The sequence below is a fragment of the Cricetulus griseus genome, chromosome 7, assembly GCF_003668045.3.
Source record: "Cricetulus griseus strain 17A/GY chromosome 7, alternate assembly CriGri-PICRH-1.0, whole genome shotgun sequence".
Taxonomy (NCBI): domain Eukaryota; kingdom Metazoa; phylum Chordata; class Mammalia; order Rodentia; family Cricetidae; genus Cricetulus; species Cricetulus griseus.
Genome location: NC_048600.1, coordinates 27671751 through 27680597, shown reverse-complemented (window position 1 = coordinate 27680597; position 8847 = coordinate 27671751). Strand labels below are relative to the sequence as shown.

At 43.2% G+C, this 8847-nt stretch overlaps 1 non-coding gene across 1 annotated transcript; it reads right to left on the bottom strand.

Moving 5' to 3' along the window:
• Window positions 1–6335: 6335 nt before the first annotated feature.
• Window positions 6336–6470, bottom strand: LOC113836615. Its single transcript, XR_003487010.1, has one exon. It is a non-coding gene; the product is annotated as a small nucleolar RNA SNORA70 (small nucleolar RNA).
• Window positions 6471–8847: the final 2377 nt, after the last annotated feature.

The following is an 8847-nucleotide window of genomic DNA, read 5'->3' as shown; positions in this document are numbered from 1 at the left end:
CTCCTTCGATGATGGCTTTGCCTTCTATTCCATACCAACAACTGAGTCTGGTGGAGCTATCCACTTCTGACAATTCCTCTGGATGTGAGGCTTCCTTTCTCCAGCACAGTCCTTTCCTCAACTTCTGGCTTTTCTCGAAGTCCCTGGAGGCTGGTCTCTCCCCCTCCCCCTTTTTATGATCCCTTTCCCCAATTTAAAAAAAAAAAAAAAACCCTCTGCTTGAGTCCTGTCCAATGGCATCTTTCTCTGGGGCACTGCTTTTCTTAAATTACAACAGAAGCAGAAGTCTCTGTTGGCTCTGTTTCTTGCCTCACAGTCAGGTCTAGAGTTGATTGACAGTACCATCCTCCAACAGTGTTAACCTGAGAACATGGAGAAGAATGGGCAATGCCATCCGTAGCCACACAATACATCACAATTCCATCTGGAAATGCCAGAGGGATCAGGAATCCATACCTCACATAGCCCCTCTGGTCTGCTGCCTAATTATCTACTCTCCATGAGGGTATTGACTCTAGACACAGGAAATCACATGGTCTAGGCTTGAGAGGTACACCATTAATTTCTCCACCTGGCACTCCACCTCTCCATCTTCCTATGTATTCTAGAAAAAAACGCCTCTCTACCTCGATAGATCTATACCTTCTTTAACAATTTCCTCAGACTCAGCTTCTTGATTCCTTTGTACCAGTGCTGTTGCTCATTTGGGTGGCACTTTGTTCCTCTGAAGCCGCACATTGCCCTGGTAGCTGGTTTGCCCATAGAAGTTTTCCATAATTCAGGCTTTCTCTGAGCTCTGTCACCAGCCACCTGCTTGTCATCTGCAACAGCTCTGCTCTTTGCATTGTGCCCTGATATCTGAGGATTCTTGAAGACATTCACAGTGCACCACAGTTGTTCAGAGCCCAGGGAGCATACCTGGCTAGTGGCATTTCTTTTCTCTTTTATCTCGTTATAGAAGTAGCTAGCATCAGCTTGCTAGGAGCTACTTTAAGCAGTTCTGTGGTTTCTGCCACTGTAGGCGTCTTGTCAAGGTTATTTTTCATTGTTTGGGGATTTTTTTTCATATTTTCTTTGACTTGTCCAACTTGGTATGGTGTGACTGTTTTTCACAATACTCTGCCTCTTACAGTAAAGGAATATGCTTACAAAGCATGTCTGGGGGACATGGGAGGATGGGAGGAAGAGGGAACTGGGATTGACATGTAAAATAAGATTGTTTCTAAATTAAATAAATAAATAAAAAGCAGGTCTATGTGTGCTGTGCTATGGCCACTCTGATTTTCTATAGTTGGGTCTTTTTGTTGTTGATGTTGTTTTTTCAGCACTGAGGATCTAACCCAATGCTTTGTATATGCCAGGCAAGCACTCCACCACAGAGCCACATCTCCAGCCTCTGAGAGCTCTAGTAAACCAAACATAACTTGTTTGCTTAAACAGGCACCAAAACACTAATTTTATTATAAATTTGTTTTGTCTAATTTAATCTTTAACTTGGCAAGATATCCTAAGTATTTTACTTACTCAATTTTCTAGTGCCATTAGAAAAAAAAATTAAGTAAGATTATTACAACAATCACCACATTAGATGAAGACAAAGATCCTGGCCATGACGTGGAATTCATTTGTGTCTGCACCTCCTGTACTCCATGTCTTACTCCAGCCACTGTTTCAGTGTTCAACTTTGCTCTGGCTTTGACCAGTTTCACACAAGAACAACCTGACAGACAGTCTTGCCTGAGGCTGACACACCTCACCGTCAACTTCCTGCCTGCTGTTTGCTAGTTAGAGAGAGCTATGAGACAATCTACACTCAAGCGTTACAGCCAGGCGTGTAGGGCCTTCACACCCCACTGACCAGTGAGACAGGAATGCAAAGAGGGAAAGGTAGTGAGAAAGGAAGACGCCCTGACAGAGTCCAGAAACTTCACCACCACTGGAAAAAACAAAATTGCCTGTAGAAATGTGTGTTCCTAAGGTCGCCTAACAAGGATGTCAAGGAAAACAAATGAAATGTGTTTACATTCAGAACGGTTATAATCTTAAATCCAACCCTATTAGTCCTCCTCCCACACCCCTAAATCCAAACACCATCTCAGAAAAACCACCTTACAATTTCATTTGTAAAATAAAATTTGAGAGATGCAAACCCAGCACATGTAATTTTTAAAATGTTCTTAAGTTTTAGGTTTTGATTCACCTTCAAGTTTTCTGTAATAAATTGTTTTCTTAAGCTTGAAGTAGTCCCGACCCTCTTCCAACAAGATTTTCACACACTAATCAAAAGAAGAAGAAAAAAAAAAAAAAACACTCATACCTCTGAAATAAAATCCACTCAAAAGTTCTGGCTCTTACTGTTCTAAAAACAAAATTGATTATAATAATTTTTAAAGTAGGAAGCAGCTGGGCATGGTGGCCCACGCCGTTAATCCCGATACTGCGGAGGCTTAGGCAGGCTGATCTCTGTGAGATCAGGATAGCATAGCTAGAGCTACATGGAGAGAGAGAGAGAGAGAGAGAGAGAAAGAGAGAGAGAGACCCTGTCTCAATAATTAAAAATAATGAATATAAAATAAAGTAGGAAGCATGTGTAGAATTCTTATTGGCATATACAATTGTATTAGTTAGGGTTTCTATTGCTGTGAGGAGACACCATGACCACAGTAACTCTTATAAAGGAAAACATTTAATTGCGGTGGCTCACAGTTCAGAGGTTTAGTTCATTAATCTCATAGTGGGAAGCAAGGCAGCATGCAGGCAGACATGGTGCTACAGAAGGAGCTAGAGTTTGGGGATTTTTTTGGGTTTTTTGTTTGTTTGAGACCAGGTTTAAATAGCAGGTCAGAGATATGTAGAGCTGGTTATCACATCTCTAACTGTCTCTCCAGTCTCTCTGCAAGATGATCTTTCAAACTGTCAGGACAGCATGGAACCTCTTCCTGGGAAACAAGTTTCTCCTCTGGCTGGCACCAGGCTTCAGCTTGTTTCTTCTCCCAGCATAAGACACTTTCAGAAATCCCTCTTTCTTAGGGACCATGTTTTAAAAGTCAGATAGCCAACCAGGCGCAGCTGTAATCTCAGCACTCAGGAGGCAGAGCCAGCCTGGTCTACGGAGCAAGTTCCAGGATAGGCTCCAAAGCTACAAACCCTGTCTCAAAAAAATAAAACAAAAAAAATTATAAATGAATCTCTGTGTTGCACATAACACCATCACCAAAAATGCAATGTATGTAAGAGTCCAAACCCCTTACATATCAGAATGTGCCTTGCTTGAAGATGGAGTCTTTTTTTTTTTTTTTAATATTTTGGCCACAAATCTTTATTAATCTTTACAGTCCCAAAAAATGAGTAAGGCCGACTTTAAGAGTAAAGGGCAGGGCTGGAGAGATGGCTCAGAGGTTAAGAGCACTGGACTGCTCTTCCAGAGGTCCTGAGTTCAATTCCCAGCAACTACATGGTGGCTCACAACCATCTGTAATGAGATCTGGTGCCCTCTTCTGGTGTGCAGGCAGAACACTTTAATTAAAAAAAAAAAAGAGTAAAGGGCTGATGGATTAGACAAAATATTGCTTCTGTTAGATGGTTATTACTGTTGACTCTTTCAAGTCTACAGTGAAAAGGACAAAAGTAGGAAGGAAATGGACAATTTTCTGGATAGATATCAGTTACCAAAATTAAATCAAGAACACATAAGCAATTTAAACAGACCTATAACTTCTAATGAAATTGAAGCAGTCATCAAAAGTCTACCAACCAAAAAAAGCCCAGATCCAGATGGTTTCAGTGCAGAATTGTATCAGAAATTCAAAGAAGAGCTAATACCAGTACTCCTCAAAATGTTACACAAAATAGCAGCAGAAGGGACATTGGCAAGGACATCTGTGAAGCTACAATTACCTTGGTCCCCAAGTCACACAAAGACACAATGTAAAAAAGAGAATTACAGACCAATATCCCTCATGAACATCGATGCAAAAATATTCAACAAAATACTGGCAAATCAAATCCAAGAACACATCAGAGAAATCATCCACCATGATCAAGTTGGCTTTATCCCAGGAGTGCAGGGATGGTTCAACATACGAAAATCCATCAATTTAATCCACCATATAAACAAACTTTCATGTCTTTTAGAACCTGCACAATGTTCTTCAATAGTATGGTCTTCCCAAATGTATCCTATATCATTGAGATTCTTGTAGGTCTCTAGCATCACGTCTTGGTAGAGATTCTTCTGAGAAGTATCCAGCAAAGTCCACTCTTCCCAAGTGAAGTCAATATGAAAATCATCATACTTCCTGGCATTCATGCTGTGGCTTCTGTGCTCATCCATGCTCTCTTCACAATCCCCTACAGTAGCACTCACAGTGCAGCAATCAATCCTCTGGTGCCTCTTCTGCTGTGTCCTGCAAGACTTGTGACTGGTGGGGTTAGCCCGCTGTCTTTGATTGGCTAGTGAGGCTTTGAAGATGGAGTCTTAACAAAGACAATTTTGTTAAATGGTCCTTGGGGTGGGCTTCCTCCGGTACACTTGGTATCCTCATATAAAGAGGCAAGGGTATGCAGACACAGGGAGAAAGAGGGTAGCTCTCTGCAAACCACATAGGCGGCCGGGAAACCTGGCATCCAGAGCTTTGAGAGCAGGCGCGTGTGTTTCTGTTGTTTAAGTGAACTGTTCTCTTGTACTTTGTCACATCACCCTACCAAACTAGTGAGATGCAACCATGCAGATATCATCAAATATTAAGAGGGCTTTGGCTCAATGAGTGTGGACTTCTGAATTTTAATTTCTTGTTGGTCTCTCACCATCTACCTGCCCTGATGCCTTCCTAGGACCCCCTGAGAACTCATATTCTTTATTAATATGGTGAAGGATGTTAACTGGATTATCTTTAACCCCTGTGTTATGAGTGGATGATTAGTAAAACTGTTGGACACTCCAGCTGAGGAACAGTCTGATGTCTGTGAGGGTGCTTCATGTAACTTTAAATTTCAGATAGCCAGGACCCCACGAAAGACATCAGACAATCCTGGAGAATATGGCGCCCATTTCCACCATTCCAAAGACCTCAGGCCCGTTAGCCTTCTAAGGAATTTAGTAAGTATTACAAGAAAGAAAACTCAGTTTCACCAAACATTTTCTAAGCCCAGGGATCCGAGAGCCCATGCTTACCTGTGTCCTGAGAAGCCAATACTGTACATATCTTCCATAGACAGCACCCATTTGTGTGGCTACGTTTTGCTTGCTTTTGTCCATCTTCCATTACTGATAATGAATGCCACAGTACTGGTAAATTATAAGACCAAGTGGTTTGTTTGGGTTCACAGTTATAGTTGAAAGGCAGGAGTCATGTCTGGCAAACAGCCTTGCTGACAGAGTCCAAGGGCACCACGGGACATCATCATATGGCAAGAGTCAGAAATGGCATGCCCCTTGTGAGCTTCCTTCTCTTTATTTACTTTTTTAGTTCGGATTTGATTTTATTTTATGTATATGAGTTTTTGTTTTTCCAGACTGGATGTGAGATTTATTACTGAATGTGATTTTGTGGGGTATGGTAGAACACTGTGGAGGCCCTTAGGGGTACAGGGCCCAGCATTCATCCAGGGAACTGGAATTGGAAACATATTTGGTGCCATAGCCATCAGGAACAAATCACTTCTCAGCAACCATGTCATTAGGGGCATGTCCTTGTGTATATATGTGTCTCTTATTGGTTGATGAATAAAACATGTTTGGCCAATAGAGGCAGGAAGATAGGCAGGGTTAGGAGACAAGGAGAATTCTAGGAAAGGTAAGCAGAGGGAGCCCACCAAAAGGAGATGCCGTGTAGACCACAAAGGAGTAACAGGTCCAGGGATTCTCTGGTAAGCCAAGACTACGTGGAAATACATAGATTCATAGAAATGGGTTAATATTTAAGACAGAGCTAGCCAATAAGAAGCCCTAACCATCAGCCTACAATTTAATAATTAATATAAGTCTTTGTGTGTTTATTTGGGGCTCAAGTGGCTGTGGGACCTGGCAGGAAAGAACTGCTAGCTAGAACCGTGTCTTCAGATTCATCTGTATTAATTCATCTGTATTAATAACTTGGTGAAGCCCCACTTCTTTGGGACAGGTCTTTGGGTGGTCAGGGAACTTGAACTTGGCTCTACACAGAGCCCCAATCACATTTTCCTTACTCTGCAGCTTGGTGCAGATGGTCATGATGACCTGACCAATGTGAACCCTGGCCACTGTGCACCAGGGCTTCCCAAAGGCACCAAACATACCCATCTGAAGCCTCGACTGAGCACAGCAATGAGATCAGAGACTTGAATAACTGCCATAAAATCATCTTCGAGGTCCCTTAGGGCAACTCACATAGGCGACAGGCTACATTTGCTACCAAGGAGACTGCTCTTTGTAACCATTGCACACCAGGAACCCATGGGGAAAAGGACTTGGTTGGCATAGTTGGCTGCTGTAGCTGGAGTTTCTTTCCCACCTGGTCCCACAGCCGCTTCAGCCCCAAATAAACACACAGATGCTATATTAGTTAAAAAAAAAAAAAAAAACTATTGGCGGATGGCTAGGGCTACTTACTGGCTAACTCTGTCTTAATTATTAACCCATAACTCCTAATCTATGTATTTTCATGTGACCTTGTCTTACTGGAGAATGCCCGGACCTGTTACTCCTTTGGTGGCTACCTGGCGTCCCTCCACCTCTCTATTTCTCCTCACTCCTTCCACCCTTTACAACCTCATGATGCAGATTAAACTCTAACACAAGCCAGGCATTGGTGGCTCATGCCTTTAATCCCAGCACTCGGGAGGCAGAGGGAGGAAGTGATTAGGTAGGGCAGAGACTGGATCTGGGGCTTTTGGACTGAGGAATAAGATGTGTTGGAAGCCACTGGCAGCTGTCCCCTGTTGTCTGATCTTCCAGGTTTTCACCCCGATATCTGACTCCTGATTTGTTATTGATAAGACTAATTAGGATCACACTTCAGACAATCATATTCACGCCATAGAAGATATTTAAAAAGAAAAGCATTCTAATAATAGTAAGCAAAACTATTCAGACTATAAATATAGTGTTGGTCATAATAGGGAATAAATATGGGGCTTAGTTTTAACCCAAACAAGGACCAGGATGGGTAAGAGCACAAGGAGAATCAGGGTTGGGTGGGGTAGAAAGGAGGAAACGTTGGAAGCAGCCATGGTGGTTGGACGTGAAAGATATGGCGAGTCTCCCTAAGCAGGTTCAAGAGGATCCTAGTTCTCACTGGGCCAGGCATGTTGAAGACCACACTTAGGATAAGGCCTAGTCAGAAAAGAGGACTGAGAGGGACCTGCCTGGAATTTGTCACCTGTCACCCTGCTGGTCTGTGACATAACAAGCAGTAACCCTGATGCCTTTATCACTCAATATCCTTCAGTTCCTCTGTCACAGATCCTAACAGTTGATTTTGCAAGAGTATAAACAGATGGGAATCTAGCAAGGTTTCAGCTGGGTTCCCATCACGTTAATAGCTCACACGCTGGGCAGAAAGAAGACAAAAACGTATGTCTAGTTGACCAGCACACCGACTCACCAAATGACACTGCCCGAGCAGCCCCGCCTCGCACCTGTGCAGACAAACATCCCAACTCAGAGCATCTTTTGGCGGATCTGGACCGCCCAGAGGAGTTAGACCACAGGTGAGGCTGTGGGTCCACAGTGGCCAAGAAAAGCACAGGCTATTTCAATCCGTAGTGTCTCTGTACCTCTCCTCTGTCTGTCACCTCCTGTATTTCACAGCCATCATGGGGGCATTTCTATGGAAAGGTAGCGGCATCGGCTTTCTCTGGAACATGGTTTACACGAGGTGAGAATGCTGTGTTCACGGGAAATGTGGTAAAAACAGGGTGGTGTGTTTCCCCCCTAAATTTCACTGTTTCTCAGGAAGCTATTTGTGACAAGGGCACAACTGGAATGGGATGAGGTTACAGAGACATTCATTGTACCTCTTCATAGGCACAGGACTAACACAAACCTGGTATAAGAAAGGAGTTGAAGTTCCAAGCGAACAAACCTTAAAGACCATCTGGTTCAAGGTGCCCCATAGTTAGGTTAAAATCTCTAGGGGACTTACAAACCTTATCTGTCAGGGTCCCACTGCTTGGGATTCTGACTTAGTTAACACTGGGGCAGGGAATGCTAAAAATTTAAAAGAAATCATGTCTTAAGATTTCCACTGGGATGACAGCTTCCAAAGCAGCCAAGTGACATCTCCAGCCAGTGGCACTGTTTGGGGGAGCTGTGAGCCTTTAGGAGATGGGGCCTGGCTAGCAGAAGTGACTCAGAAGGGACAGACTTGTGGCTCTGGTTCCTGTCTGTGGCTGCTATGTGACCAGCTACAAGCTCTTGTGCCAAGGCCAGAGCCCCAGCCATCATGCTTCCCTTGCTAGGAAATTAAACTCAAACCCTTCCCCTAAGTTGCTTGTTGTCAGGTGTTTAGTCCCAGGAATGACAAAAGTAACTACAACAGTGCTCTCTGACTTACAGTCTCTACTTACAGCTTTAACCCTGGGACATTAAACTAGTCTATAAGCTTTGCTGCCCATATCTACCCATCAATCCCATTGCTGTCACTATGTGGTAACTGTGTAGACTACAGTTAGAAATAGGTCTGATGGTTTCAGGTGGTTGAGTCTGAATTCCCTTTGTTCTAGCTGTTTAGGTGGCTCACTGTTAGTTCAAGGTTATAATAGACATATAAAAATGGCTCTTTTGCCAGGCATTGTCTGGAAGGAATGTGGCAGTCCTACAGTCACCTCACACCAGCCAGACTCTCTGAAGTTCTCTGTATGGAGACA